Source organism: Procambarus clarkii, chromosome 11, assembly GCF_040958095.1.
Source record: "Procambarus clarkii isolate CNS0578487 chromosome 11, FALCON_Pclarkii_2.0, whole genome shotgun sequence".
Taxonomy (NCBI): Eukaryota; Metazoa; Arthropoda; class Malacostraca; order Decapoda; family Cambaridae; genus Procambarus; species Procambarus clarkii.
The window spans coordinates 42510045-42526095 of NC_091160.1; the positions used below are offsets into that span (position 1 = coordinate 42510045).

Sequence of the window (16051 nt, forward strand, 5' to 3'; positions counted from 1 at the left end):
GTCCTGAATGATCTTGCATATGGTATACTAGAGATGACTTGTGTGAAAAGTCTTTAAGACACTCTGAGCACTGATACGGCTTCATTTTTACAAAAACTTGTACTGTACTGTACATGTGTTTCTAATGCCAATTTATAACTAGAGTCTATTAAACACTGGACACTGATGCAGTTTCTCTATGATACAGATTCACAAAAGCTTTAGATAGATTTTGAACAAAATTAGTTTATACAATCTTAATTTGATATTGTAATTTTCCTGCACCAGCTTTCATTCATGCTACTAGGTAAATTACATATGTTTAATAATATTTAACATTAATACAGCTTCACTTGTATACAGTATACAGCACAATACTGTACTACTTATGTTATTAAAGAAAAGATTTTTTGTGAAATGCTAATGTGAACACTAATTTGGATCTAATTCTTTACTAAATTTCAACAAAGCCCGGAGCGAGTGTGAACTGTGCACACGATGCAGTAATGGACAGTGGGAGCCGTGTGTTCAGATGAACTCAGTAATTTATCCTCACAAGGGGCACTTTACTCTTATTCTATGAAGTGACAGATAATACTGTTGATAATTTGCTGCAGAGTACTTGTACCGGTTGTCTGTGATACTGACAAGAACAGATGTTCCACTCAATATTTTCAAGATATTCATTAACCTCAAATATTCCGACTCCATGAAAGTACAGTAGTAAACTGTGTAAAGATAATGTTATGCCACATGAATAGATGTGCACAGTAGCACAGTATATAAAGTGAAGAGTTTCCTGTGACAAGCTTCAAATGACACAATTGAAACGCTTACAATTCTGACACTTTTCACTATATTTGTTCTTTTATATGTTTCAGGAGTTTCTTTGGCACACTAGAGTACAGCTGTACATTTGAAACTGTATAAATCTCAAATGGTTGGGTATCAGTGAAAATCTTTGTAATATAGAGGATGAAATTCTCTCAATAATATTTGACAAGACAAAACTATAATTACACAGGAAAATTGTCACATTCCTAAAAAACTTTATCGTTAAATAAATTTTTGATTTCAGAATGAATCACAGACTTCGTACATAAACTTAAAGTTTCCACTCAGATAGCTATATCCCTGTTATCTAGGAAAATATAGTCACTTAGAGCTGGGAGTCGACTGTACTCATATGCACACACAAAGCTCACAACACATACAAGGAATTACCCAAATTCAAGCAATGGAAATGCAATTCAAGCAATTACTTCTTGAGTAATGTTTTTTATTAACTATCGGTGATATCTATATGTACTCATCAATTATTCAGATTAATAGTAGTACTAGATATTTTAAAAGTGAGAGATACACAACAGGTAATGGTAAGTCAGTAATAGAAGATATATTATTATTATGAAATAAATATCAACACATTATTAAGTTAATGCACAACTAGGAGAGAATAGAAAAACAGTTGAAAGTAATTAGAAAAGGTACAAAAGTTAAAACATCCTTTAAAAGGTTATATCTACTGCAGGTATTTAACCTTTAAGATAGTGTGTACATAATATAGAATATATTTACATAATGGTTAAAATACAACAAACATTCCCCAAAAGTGTCAGTTAATTATTAAACATGTGTTTTACACACCATTATTTTGCATTACTCTATTTGCAAATTCTGAAGTCATAAGTAAATATCATTTAACACAAAATTGCCCCCTTGTCTTTGCTTGCATTTATTGTAAAGGATGATAATGAGGCATGAGAACATGTGAATGAACAAAGTGAAATTAACATTACAAGCTGTTGATGTTGTGGCCAGGGTGTAGAGGTGAGCTGTAAGATATGAAGTGTTGTCATGGTGTTATATTTGTAGCACTAACATACATGACATGCTTCAACCACTAACTTGGGCTTCACGACACTCAAAGCTGACACTGCAAGAGGAATTCTTCTGGTGAAACAATCGGCTGCAAAAGGAAATAATGACACATAAATATGGATATAATTTTATATGAAACATTTTTGAACAATTGAATAAATTCAAGGACATATTTTTGGCAAAAGTGAGTTTCTTTAATAATATGGTATTACAACATATTGAAAAGCAGGCCAGCACAGAAATTTTAACCACTGCACTGCGCAACGCGTCTATAGGCGTTCGACGGGTAGTGTGCAACGCGCCTCAGGGCTCTTATAGGTATAGCGTTATCATTCAAAACTCATATTATTCATACTATTTTAACAATATAAAATAGTATAACATAAATCATACTATTTTAACAATATAACAAGAGAAAAAAAATTTTAGGAAAGAATTTATTTTCTGCGCACCAGGGGTTTGTCATATTTTAATGCAGAGTAGTGCAGTGCTTTAGGCGGCCGATCAGGGGTGCGCAGAGCGCCATATAGTGTTTTTAGGTATAGGGATTGAATTAAAATGCCTGCGGATACACGGGACTCACATCCTGTGCCTCAGGACTCCTGTAAACAGATGCCATCTTAAAAAAATCATCAGCATCTGTGCTGGCTGTGAGAGCCTTAGTACTGAGAGAGTGACCAAGGCTGGCGCATGCAGGAGCAGCGCACAGCACCTACCTTGAGATTACCTCGAGGTGTTTTTGGGGCTTAGCGATGAAAAGCTAAGGGAGCCATAGTAAACCATCACTTGGTAATGATGAATAAAATAGATAACTGAAATTACTTTGAATTGATAAGTGTCATAGATGATCCTGACTGTGATAAAGACATATTTAAGATATGTTTAATGTTCAGATATCAGTGAATATAATGTTAGTTGTGATATTCACAGCATGAGGTACACACACACACACACACACACCTAAATTGCTGCACAGCCACATCAGGAGAAAAACCACAGTGAAGGAACAGGTCATGAAATTGAGGATAAAGGCAGACAGATTCCCTACAAATGACAAGGAATGGGGGGTGAGGAACTCATTAAGAAATTCCAGGAGGTCTTCACATTAGAGCAAGGAGAAGTTCCAGAGATAAGAGAAGGAATAGTTAACCAGGCACCACTAGGGGAGTTTGGGATTACCAGTGGGGATGTAAGGAAGCTTTTGCTAGAGTTGGATGTGACAAAGGCTATAGGCCTGGATGGAATATCACCATGGATACTAAAGAAGCAGAAGCACTGTGCCTGTCACTCTCCATGGTGTATAACAAATCACTGGTAACAGGTGAACTGCCAAACATTTGGAAGCAAATGAAGTCCCAATATACAAGAAAGGAGATAGACAGTAGGTACTGAACTACAGGCCAGTGTCCCTAGCTTGCATACCATGCAAGTTGATAGAAAAGATTGTGCGAAAAAAGCTAGTGGAACATCTGGGGCGAAGGAACTTTGTGACACAATACCAACATGGGTTCAGGGATGGCAAGTCATGCCTCACAAGATTAATTGAATTCTACAATCAGGTAACAAAAATCAGGCAAGAGAAGGGTGGACAGACTGCATATTTTTGGATTGCCAGAAAACCTTTGACACAGTACCACACAAGAAACTAGTGCAAAAGCTGGAGATGCAGCCAGATGTGAGAGGGAAGATACTCCATTGGATAAGGGAGTACCTAAGCAACAGAAGACAGCAAGTCACTGTGAGGAGTGAGGCCTCAGATTGGCGAGGTGTCACAAGTGGAGTCCCGCAGGGGCCAGTCCTTGGTCCTATACTATTTCTGATATATGTAAATGATCTCCCAGAGGGTATAGAATCGTTCCTCTCATTGTTTGCTGATGATGCAAAAATTATGAGGAGGATTAAGACGGAGGAAGATAGTATGAGGCTACAAGATGACCTAGACAAACTGAATGAATGGTCCAACAAATGGCTACTAAAGTTCAACCCGAGTAAATGTAAGGTCATGAAACTAGGCGGAGGAAACAGGAGGCTAGACACAGGATATACTGAATGGGAGATGAAGTCCTTCATGAAACAGAGAAAAATATCTAGGAGTTGATATCACACCAAACCTATCTCCTGAAGCCCACATAAAAAGAATAACATCTGCGGCGTATGCGAGGCTGGCTAACATCAGAATTGCCTTCAAGAACCTGTGCAAGGAATCATTGAGAACCTTGTATACCACATATGTAAGACCAATCCTGAAGTATGCGGCCCCAGCATGGAGGATTAAGAGCAAGGAGTCCGTACCTTCTCAAGCACAAGACGAAGCTGGAAAAAGTTGAGAGGTATGCCACTAGGCTAGTCCCAGAACTAAGAGGAATGAGTTACGAGGAAAGGCTGCGTAAAATGCACCTCATGACACTGGAAGACAGAAGAGTAAGGGGAGATATGATCACTACCTACAAAATTCTCAGAGGAATTGACAGGGTAGATAAAGATAAACTGTTTAACATGAGTGGAATGCGAACAAGGGGACATAGATGGAAACTGAGTACCCAAATGAGCCACAGAGACGTTAGAAGAACTTTTCCAGTGTCAGAATAGTTTACAGGTGGAATGCATTAGGCAGTGATGTGGTGGAGGCTGACTACATATACAGTTTCAAATGTAGATATGATAGAGCCCAATAGGCTCAGGAATCTGTACACCAGTTGATTGACAGTTAAGAGGCAGGACCAAAGAGCCAGAGCTCAACCCCTGCAAGCACAACTAGGTGAGTACAACTAGGCGCGTACACAGCACCCAGCCATTGTTTCCCGCATCTACGCATTATGAAACAACCTTATGTTCCTTCACTAATGTTCATTTCTTTATAGAACTGGATTTATATTTGGGATTTTGTGACAGGAATGTGATAACAGCAGTTTTGTAGCTAGTCATAGCGAGATGTGTAGAATATTGGAGGCATTGTCTTGCATCATGTGACTGCTGGCATCGTCTGCTTGCGGCTCCATGTTGTGCTGATTGCTGACCAAACGATGGTTGCCAAACCCTCCCACCCATACTGTAATAAAATTTTTAATCTTAGCTGTATATATTTATGCCAAAATATGTTAATTTTTATGTATTACTATACATTAATAATCATTAACATGCTAAACACATGGGGGACAAATCTTACTGAAGCAACCATACAAGTCATAAATACTCATACAGTACTCTACCCAAGTAAAACAGAAACAAGCAACACTTAATGGGCCAGCCAGAGGCTTAGGGCCCACGCAGGAATATCCCTGCAAAAAAAAAAAAAAAAAAAAAAAAAATTATTGCTTCCTGTTTACTAATTAACCCTTTAGCTGCTAAGGGGTCCTGAGGAGATTAACACCCCTGTGTGCAACCAAAAAAAAAATCTAAAAAACTATTTCGTCCTCTAAAAATGTTAATTTGTGTTCCCTGACCACAGGAAAAATAAAAAAAAATCGTAGGTGACATATTTTGGGCACAATAGACCGAGGAAGTCTGGCAAAAAGTGGGAGATGCGAGAGCGGTCGTCAGAGCCGGTCAGCGTCACCCGAGCTGACAGGTGAGAGTTGCCACAAAGATATTATCACCTAATTATTTCAATGTCTCTGATTTTTTCTTATTTTTTTGCAGTAATATTATTCAATAGTGTGTAGTGTGATATATTTATATAATAAAAGGGGTGAATCATCGCTATACTCAAAAGTATGGTGTGCATATTAGTGATTCAATTATTATGTTCATAAAACAATAAACAAATAGTTTTGCTGCTATTACACTCTATACACAGGTTATATATAAGTATCTGCATGTTTTGGTCGCCATAACGAACCACTAAGTTGGTATTGTGAGTCGAAAAGCAACGAGGAGTGACCGCCACTCACTAGCCAGTCACTCGTTGCCACTCCCTTAACAATGCCTCTCTCGCCCACTTTCTCCTCCCACCATCCTGTTTTATACTTTATTCACAATATACAGACGTTATATATAAGTACTGAATCTACATGTTTTGTTCACCACAACTGTACAACTAAGCTGATATAAATAGTTCAGGCACTAAGAGTCATCGCTACACACAGTCAGCTGGCGGCTGCCTCCCTCACTCATTCAAGGTCACACGTACTAAATTTCTCCCCCCAACAATACTGTTTAGAGTGTTATTACACTATATATACATATTATATATAAGTACAGTATCTACATGTTGTATGCACCGTAACTGTACACCTAAGCTTGTAGAGTGCCCAAAGAGCATAGTGGCCACCCTCTACACAGCCAGACAAATCATGCAGACGAAGTCACCTCCGTCACCCAAATGACTCCTCCCAACATAATCCTTTTGCTGTTATTACACTAATACACACATTATATATAAGTATTTATATTTGTGTTCACCATAGAGAACCACTGAGCTGGTATGGTGAATGCAGACAATAACAGGTGGCCACACAGTCAGTAAACGATGCTATCTCCCTCCCTCAGTAAGGTAAGACTGAAAGTATTGCAGGGAGTGACCTCTGACTCCATAATGATGTAATTTAATAAGGTTTTGGTGGTTGACAGTGTCAAAAGCCTTACATAGGTCCACAAATAACCCAACAGGGAACTCATTTTTATCAAGAGCTGTATGTATCAAGTTAATCATACTAATAAGTGCATTGTTAGTGCTTTTATTGGGTCTGAAACCATATTGGCAAGACATATATTGGCTAAGTATAATGATTTTGGCTAGATATGAGTAAATATGATAGATAGGTGCTAGATATGAGTAGTGGCTCCCTCCTCCATAGCATGCTGTTCTCATGCTGCATGAGAACTGTTCTCATGCTGCATGAGAACTGTTCTCATGCAGCATGGGAGCTGTTCTCATGCAGCATGGGAGCTGTTCTCATGCAGCATGGGAGCTGTTCTCATGCAGGGAGGCAGTGAAGAAGGAATGGAAGGCATTGAGGGAGGGATGGGAGGCAGTGATGGAGGGAGGCATTAAGGGGGAGAGGCAGGGAGGGACAGGAGCAGTGAGGGAGGGAGGGAGGGTTATCTTGAGGTTATCTTGAGATGATTTCGGGAATTAGTGTCCCCGCAGCCTGGTTCTTGACCAGGCCTCCTTTTTGTTACACACCCCCAGGAAGCAGCCGGTAGCAGCTGTCTAACTCCCAGGTACCTATTTACTGCTAGGTGAACAGGGTTTTACGCTGCACTGAGCATGGTCGGCGGCTGGTACATGGTGCGCTGGCCATGGTATCTCTTGGGGTAACTAAGGCCTCCACACAATGGCAGCCTATGCTGGATTTGTTTCCAAGATGGCATCTGTTTTACTATCAGCCATGGCTGGACTATAGCTGCCCCTATCCCTCAAGGGGCATTTAAAATTCGTGCACCTCGGCTTACGAATTCCCTTCTTTATGAACTTTTCGGGTTATGAGCCCGATTTCTTCGGAAAATTTGAATTGGGTTACAAACTTTACCTTGGGAAACGAGTTTGTTGATACACGTATGGCCAACCTAGCACGTGGTGGTATGGCGATCGCGCCTCAGTTTACCAGTGCCTCCCACCTAGTGACTATTGCGCCTGAATACTTTGCAAGGATTTACAGTTTTTTTTGGCTATTTAAACATAAAATTTATTATATATCTCGCCATGGGTCCCAAGAAAGCCAGTGGTAACGTTCAAGGCAAGAAAACACATGTGAGAATGACCATAGAGAAAAAACAGATCATTCGTAAACATGAAAATGGTACAGGGGTTGTTGAACTAGCTAGGCAGTATAACAAATCTTCAGGGGGAGGAGGAGGAGGCAGTAGAGGATGTCCCTTCCTCATTAATTAAGAAAATGTGTGCAGTATGGAAAGAACTGCAAAGTTTTGCTGAAAAGAATCACCCAGATAAAGCTTTAGCAGGCCATTACATTGATCTTATTAATGACAATGTGATGTCTCACTACAGACAAGTGTTACAAAGAAGGGAAAAACAATCTTCAATGGAACGATTTTTAGTGAGAAAATCAAGCAGTGAGCCACAAGCAGGTCCTTGTGGTGTGCAGGCAAAACATGCCAGAGAGTGTACCCCAGGGAAGTGATGATTGATGAAGATTAAGCCACCCAAAAGGTGGCACGGGCATGAATAGCCCGTAAGTGGTGGCCCTTTTGAGCCATTACCAGTATCAAGAGCTGATACTGGAGATCTGTGGAGGCGCGACTGCACCCTGCGTGACGGGAGATGTCTCCCGGACCAAGTGGTGACCAGATGGTGACCAGGTAAATTGTTTGGGTACATTTCCTTTCACCTGATACCTCTGTTCTCCTAACAGTAAACAAGTATCTGTGAATTAGGAAAGTTTGATAAGTTACATCCTGGGGAAGGTTATTAGTATATTGGGCTACCCTTAAAGGGGCATCGATAAGCTTAACAAACTTCTTCCTGTTCCCAACAGCGGTAAATCATTGAGCCTACCATATTTCCCCCTAAAAATATTAATAGGTTTACACCTGCTTACCTTAACTGAGTCTATAGATGATAAATGTTGACAAATGTATTTATCAGTATTAATAGTGTCTGAGTGGAGGTAGTTGTTGGCTGCCTGCTACTTTAGGGTCTGAGTTAATATAAGTAGGACGGAGCTCGTCACCACACTCACGGGAGAGATCACGCAGGGTGCAGTTGCGCCTCCACAGATCTCCAGTATCATCTTTTGATACTGGTAATGGCTCAAAAGGGCCACCACTTACGGGCTATTCATGCCCGTGCCACCTTTTGGGTGGCTTAATCTTCATCAATCAATCACCACACTGGAGTCTTCCTCTTGAGGCCAACAGGACAACCATGGCCTGGCTGGTCTGGGCGACAACACATCAACACAGCTGTTTGGGCTATCATAAGGGTCCAAAAAGCTCCCCAAGAGTTAAAACTTTGACGTCACACTTCTTGCGCATACTGAATGCATAAAAGACAAAAATATATATATTGTTTTCATTAGGTTAGGCTAATTGTTACGCTAAGGATAGGTTAGAATATATTAGGTTAGTTTATAGCAAAATATATTTGTTTAAAAGAGTAGCGATGACGTGTATGAGCATAATTTTCGCCCTTTTTGAACCGGTTGTGAGGGGAGTCGCCGCTGTCGTATCCCGCTGATTCTATTGTTGTACCTCTAATTACTCCAACCGGGGAGGGGAAATCCTCTCCTCCGAAGGATGGTTAAATTATACACAAAGTTATTACGTATATACACAATATATTATACACAAAGTTATTGTGTATAATTTGACAAAGTTAATTTTCTAATTGTCAAAACTGTATATATCCTTAGATTGGGATGTATTAGCTTCTCCGTGGTGTAGTGTCTGGCCACTACACCAGTCTCCGTGGTGCAGTGGTAAGACACTCACCTGGCGTTCCGCGAGCGCTATGTCATGGGTTCGTATCCTGGCCGGGGAGGATTTACTGGGCTCAAATCCTTAACTGTAGCCTCTGTTTAACTCAACAGTAAAATGTGTACTTGGTTGTAACAGTATGATTCTTCGCGGCGGGGATCGTATTCCAGGGACCTGCCCGAAACGCTACGCGTACTAGTGGCTCTACAACCATGTAACAACTCTTGTATATATCTAAAAAAAAAAAAAAACTTAAGTTAGGTAGTGTAGCAAGTATATTATGTCTGTAATATACTTGCTTCATATTCTCAAAATTCAAAACAAAATCAAAATGTTTATTCAGGTTTAAGTACATACATAGAAAATGGGTTACAAACATAATGTTGGATTTATAGATAGAGCTAGTACATACAATACCTAAAGTCAATAATACGCACTCGGGCAAGGACTCATTAACTTATATGCAGATAATGAGATAATTCTGTTAATTCGATTGATTGATTGATAAACATTAAGTCACCCAAGAGGTGGCACGGGCATGAATAGCCCATAAGTGGTGGCCCTTTTGAGCCATCACCAGTATCAAGAGCTGATACTAGAGATCTGTGGAGGTGCGACTGCACCCTGCGTGACGGGAGATGTCTCCCGTGCTCCCGGACGGCAATCCTCAGGTCGCTAACCTCCCTTTCTGGAGGAGCCAATCTGCAAGTCCTTCGCACATACTATGTACAGGCAGTCAGATCAGTGATCGATTATGCCGCACCTGCACTCACAAATCTATCACACCAACAGTGGAAAAAGCTTGAAGTTGCCCAAAACCATGCTATGAGAGCTGCACTGGGAGCCCTCATGTGGACCAGGCTTGAAACTTTTAGACTGGAGACGGGTTTGCCCTCTCTACAAGAAAGAATATCACAAAGGACAGCTACAATTATCAGTAAGATAATTATTTCTTCTGATCCAATCCCAGTACGGCAGGCCTTGGTGGTTGGACTAGGCCAAAACAATGGAAACTCTTGGGTTGCAAGAGCAGGAAAAGTCCTAAACAGACTACATTTAAAAAACATGATTCTTGATAGAGAGGGTGATCATCCACACCCAAATTACACTCCTTCCGCGCCGTGGGAAGAGCCTACTTTCAAAATAGTAATAGAAAGTCTCCCAATGAAAAAGGCTGCCTACGATCCGACAATCCTAAGGCGCATAATAGAAGAGCAAATGTATAGCATAGCATAGCAGTAGCAGGAGCCACCCACATCTTCACAGACGGATCGGTGGACACAAAATATGAGAGTGCTGGCGCTGCTCTTTGCACGGCCAGCGTACAGGCATATTGGAGACTGGGAGGACTAGTATCATCAACCCAAACTGAGCTGTTTGCCATACAACAGGCATTCGCATATGTGATTGCACAAAACACTCAAAATGCAATCATACACACAGACTCAAAAGCTGCACTTCAAATACTAGGACAAAAACAGTGGAAAGATAATGTGGAAATAATTACCACCATTTTGTATCTTGGAGCAGTCGCTAAAGGCAAAGGACTCAACATAACTTTAAACTGGATCCCATCCCATGTTGGAATCCCATTAAATGAAAAAGCTGATGAAATTGCTAAATTGGCAACTCGTCATCCAGTGATACATAAAACAATTCAACCCAGCCTAGAGAACATAAAAAACATCATCACCAAAAAACTCTCACACCTCAACAAAGCCTACCTGCACCAGAGAATAGAACATAAGAACATAAGAACAAAGGTAACTGCAGAAGGCCTATTGGCCCATACGAGGCAGCTCCTATTCTATAACCACCCAATCCCACTCATATACTTATCCAACCCGCGCTTGAAACAATCAAGGGACCCCACCTCCACCACGTTACGCGGCAATTGGTTCCACAAATCTACAACCTTGTTACTGAACCAGTATTTACCCAAGTCTTTCCTAAATCTAAACTTATCCAATTTATACCCATTGTTTCGTGTTCTGTCCTGTGTTGATACTTTTAATACCCTATTAATATCCCCCTTGTTATGTCCATTCACCCACTTGTAAACCTCTATCATGTCGCCCCTAACTCTTCGCCTTTCCAGTGAATGCAACTTAAGCTTTGTTAATCTTTCTTCATATGAAAGATTTCTAATTTGGGGAATTAACTTAGTCATCCTACGCTGGACACGTTCAAGTGAATTTATATCCATTCTATAATATGGCGACCAAAACTGAACTGCATAATCTAAATGGGGCCTAACTAGAGCAAGATATAGCTTGAGAACCACACCAGGTGTCTTGTTACTAACGCTGCGATTAATAAATCCAAGTGTCCGATTTGCCTTATTACGAACATTTATGCATTGATCCTTTTGTTTTAAATTCTTACTAATCATAACTCCCAGATCCCTTTCGCAATCCGACTTCGCAATCACAACACCATCTAGCTCGTATCTTGTAACTCTATCATCATTACCTAAAAAGAAATGTCAATGACGTCTCCAGTAACCTCCTAACTGTTCTACGCCTCAGTGCAGTCTACACCTGCAATAGCGGTTGCAATGCAATCAAATCAGTAGTCTTTCAATGACAACAATAACTAATGGGTTCACTGGCAACTCATAAGAACATAAGAACAAAGGTAATTGCAGAAGGCCTATTGGCCCATACGAGGCAGCTCCTATTCTATAACCACCCAATCCCACTCATATACTTGTCCAACCCGTGCTTGAAACAATCGAGGGACCCCACCTCCACAATGTTACGCGGCAATTGGTTCCACAAATCAACAACCCTGTTACTGAACCAGTATTTACCCAAGTCTTTCCTAAATCTAAACTTATCCAATTTATATCCATTGTTTCGAGTTCTGTCCTGTGTTGATACTTTTAATACCCTATTAATATCCCCCCGGTTATGTCCATTCATCCACTTGTAAACCTCTATCATGTCACCCCTAACTCTTCGCCTTTCCAGTGAATGCAACTTAAGCTTTGTTAATCTTTCTTCATATGAAAGATTTCTAATTTGGGGAATTAACTTAGTCATCCTACGCTGGACACGTTCAAGTGAATTTATATCCATTCTATAATATGGCGACCAAAACTGAACTGCATAATCTAAATGGGGCCTAACTAGAGCAAGATATAGCTTGAGAACCACACCAGGTGTCTTGTTACTAACGCTGCGATTAATAAATCCAAGTGTCCGATTTGCCTTATTACGAACATTTATGCATTGATCCTTTTGTTTTAAATTCTTACTAATCATAACTCCCAGATCCCTTTCGCAATCCGACTTCGCAATCACAACACCATCTAGCTCGTATCTTGTAACTCTATCATCATTACCTAACCTCAGAACTTTACATTTATCAGCATTAAACTGCATCTGCCAATCCTTTGACCATTTCAAAACCCTATCTAGATCAACTTGAAGTGATAGTGAGTCCTCCTCCGAATTAATTTCCCTACCGATTTTCGTATCATCGGCAAATTTGCAAATGTTGCTACTCAAACCTGAATCTAAATCATTTATATATATTATAAACAACAGAGGTCCCAGGACAGAGCCTTGAGGCACTCCACTTACAACATTTTCCCACTCTGACTTGATTCCATTTATACTAACTCTCTGTTTCCTTTGGTATAGCCATGCCCTAATCCAGCTTAATATAGCACCCCCAATACCATGAGACTCTATTTTTTAATCAGTCTTTCATGTGGCACTGTATCAAAAGCTTTGCTAAAGTCAAGGTATACAACATCGCAATCCTTACCACTATCAACTGCCTCAACAATGCTAGAATAAAAAGATAACAAATTTGTTAAACATGAACGGCCATTTATAAAACCATGTTGCGACTCAATTATTAATTTATGTTTTTCAAGATGAAGACGAATTTTATTTGCTATTATAGATTCGAGTAACTTTCCCACAATAGACGTTAGGCTAATTGGTCGATAGTTAGACGCAAGTGATCTATCTCCTTTCTTAAAAACTGGTATCACATTAGCAACTTTCCAAAACTCTGGCACTCTGCCTGACTCTATTGATTTATTAAATATGGTTGACAGTGGGTCACAAAGCTCCTCTTTGCATTCTTTAAGCACCCTAGCAAACACTTCATCCGGCCCTGGGGATTTGTTTGGTTTGAGTTTTACTATTTGTTTAAGAACATCCTCCCTGGTAACTGCTAAACTCGTCAACCTGTCCTCGTCCCCACCCACATAGACTTGTTCGGCTGAAGGCATATTGTTAAGTTCCTCTTTAGTAAATACAGATACAAAATATTTATTAAAAATACTACTCATCTCTTCATCACTATCTGTTATTTGACCTGTCTCAGTTTTTAATGGACCTATCCTTTCCCTAGTCTTAGTACGATATAACTGAAAAAACCCTTTAGGATTTGTCTTTGCTTGCCCTGCTATGCGAACTTCATAGTTTCTTTTTGCTTTCCTTATCTCTTTTTTAACATTTCTAACCAGTTGTACGAATTCCTGTTCTAAAGTGACCTCCCCATTTTTAATCCTTTTGTACCAAGCTCTCTTTTTACCTATAAGGTTCTTCAAATTCTTTGTTATCCACTTTGGGTCATTAGTATACGATCTATTCAATTTGTATGGTATACTACGTTCCTGTGCTTTGTTTAGAATATTCTTAAATAAGTTATATATTGAATCCACATCGAAATCCCCATTTAAGTCACCTATCGCTGGGTTCATGTCTCGCTCCAAGACCGGCCCACACCCCATACCCAAGCCTTTCCAATCAATTTGACCCAAAAAATTTCTTAGGCTATTAAAATCAGCTTTTCGAAAATCTGGCACTTTAACAGAATTTTCTCCTACTGGTCTATTCCATTCTATGCTAAATCTGATTTCTTTGTGATCACTGCTCCCTAGCTCACTCCCTATTTCGATGTCATTAATTTGCGTTTCCCTGTTAGTTAACACTAAATCTAAAATATTATTTTCCCGTGTTGGTTCCTTAATGTGTTGCGTAAGAAAGCAATCGTCAATTAATTCTAGAAAATCTTCTGCTTCACTATTCCCTGTTTTGTTCAACCAGTTTATTCCGCTAAAATTAAAGTCACCCATGACATAAATACTGTTAGATCTAGATGCTCTAGATATTTCATCCCATAGATGCTTTGCTTCCATTCTGTCTAAATTTGGTGGCCTATATATTACTCCTATTATAATATTATTAGCTTTTTCGTTTAATTCAATCCAAATAGTTTCTGTGTGTGGCTCAGTTTTGATTCCCTCTTTGAGACTACATTTCAAATTGTCCCTAACATATATGGCTACTCCACCTCCTCGTCTAATATATCTATCTGTGTGAAATAGTTTAAATCCATATATTTGATATTCAGCTAATAGTTCTCTATTTTCTACATTCATCCACGTTTCGGTAAGTGCAATAATATCTATTTTTTCTGTGCAGACAAGAGCATTTAATTCGTTAATTTTATTTCTTAGACTTCTACTGTTAGTGTAATATACCCTAAGTGAATTGTTATTTTGCGGACCTTCTCTTTCCCTGATCGTTTTGCCAATTCCTTTCTCCCACAAACACATACTTTTATTACCTCCTTCCTCCAAATCAATTCCCATACCTCTATCTACTAACAGTTTAAACCCAAACAAACACCTCTAACCACTTCTTCTAGCGAGTTCGCAACAGCAACAACCCCAGCTCTCGATAGATGCACCCCATCACGAGCATACATTTCATTTCTTCCATAGAAGTGTTCCCAGTTGTCTATGAAAGATATTGCATTTGATTTGCAATATCTTTCCAGCCGGCAATTGACACCAAGTGCCCTCGATATCCATTCATTTCCCACTCCCTTTCTTGGAAGAATGCCACATATGATCGGGATTCCTCCCTTGCTCCTAACTAACTCTATGGCTGTTTTATACCTCTGAATCAGTTCCTCACTCCTGACTCGACCAACATCATTTCCTCCCACGCTAATGCAAATAATGGGATTGTTCCCATTACCAGCCATAATATCATTCATGTTGTTTATAATATCACCAATGCCAGCTCCGGGATAGCAAACCCTTAACCTGTTCCCCCTATCTCTAGCACAAAACGTTCTATCCAAATACCTTATCTGGGAATCTCCCACAACTAATGTTTGCTTAGGTACTTCCTTTACTTTCTGAGGGGCCTGCGCTTCCTTTCTCTTCGTTGCTTTCCCTTTTGCGCGATCCACAGTCTCTCCACAGCACTCGTCCTCCAAAACGTCAAATGAATTTGAAGTTGCTATGGCGTTTGAAGGCGGCTTTATCAAAGTCTTCTTAAGGCCCCTGTCTTTCGCAACTCTCCAAGACGAGGTCCCTTTACTGCTGGTCTCCTCCTTCGTTACTTCTCGTTGTTTTACTCCAGCACCCTTCCTCAAATTAATCCTTACGTTAACACTCTGTCCCACGGACGATCAACAATCAATAACAATAGCTGAAGGTTCGCCATCTGCAACATGGTATCTTCAGGCAACCAAATTAGAAAGGTTAAATATCCCAAAAGGAATCAACAGGGAAATAGCAGTTAGGTTATATAGACTACGTCTAAGTTACAGATGCAACTGGGAGATTGGTGAACCCCGACAGAGAGAGTGCATCTTCTGCCAAACTGTCACAGAAAAGCCATTACTTCACTATCTTCTGGAATGTGAAGCAACCAATGACCTTAGAAGAGCTTTAAGAGTTCCTGAATCATGTAGTGGCCACCCTGAAGCCATCAACACAGCCACTCTCCTGGTCAACAAAGGTGTCCAGCAGCTGGACACCCTCATAAAGACTGTG

At 40.0% G+C, this 16051-nt stretch overlaps 1 long non-coding RNA gene across 1 annotated transcript; it reads right to left on the reverse strand.

Moving 5' to 3' along the window:
• Positions 1-1367: 1367 nt before the first annotated feature.
• On the reverse strand, positions 1368-8976 carry LOC123758457 (uncharacterized). The gene is made up of 2 exons (XR_006772891.2): positions 8361-8976; positions 1368-1948 (listed from the first exon to the last, which is right to left on the reverse strand). It is a non-coding gene; the product is annotated as an uncharacterized lncRNA (long non-coding RNA).
• Positions 8977-16051: the final 7075 nt, after the last annotated feature.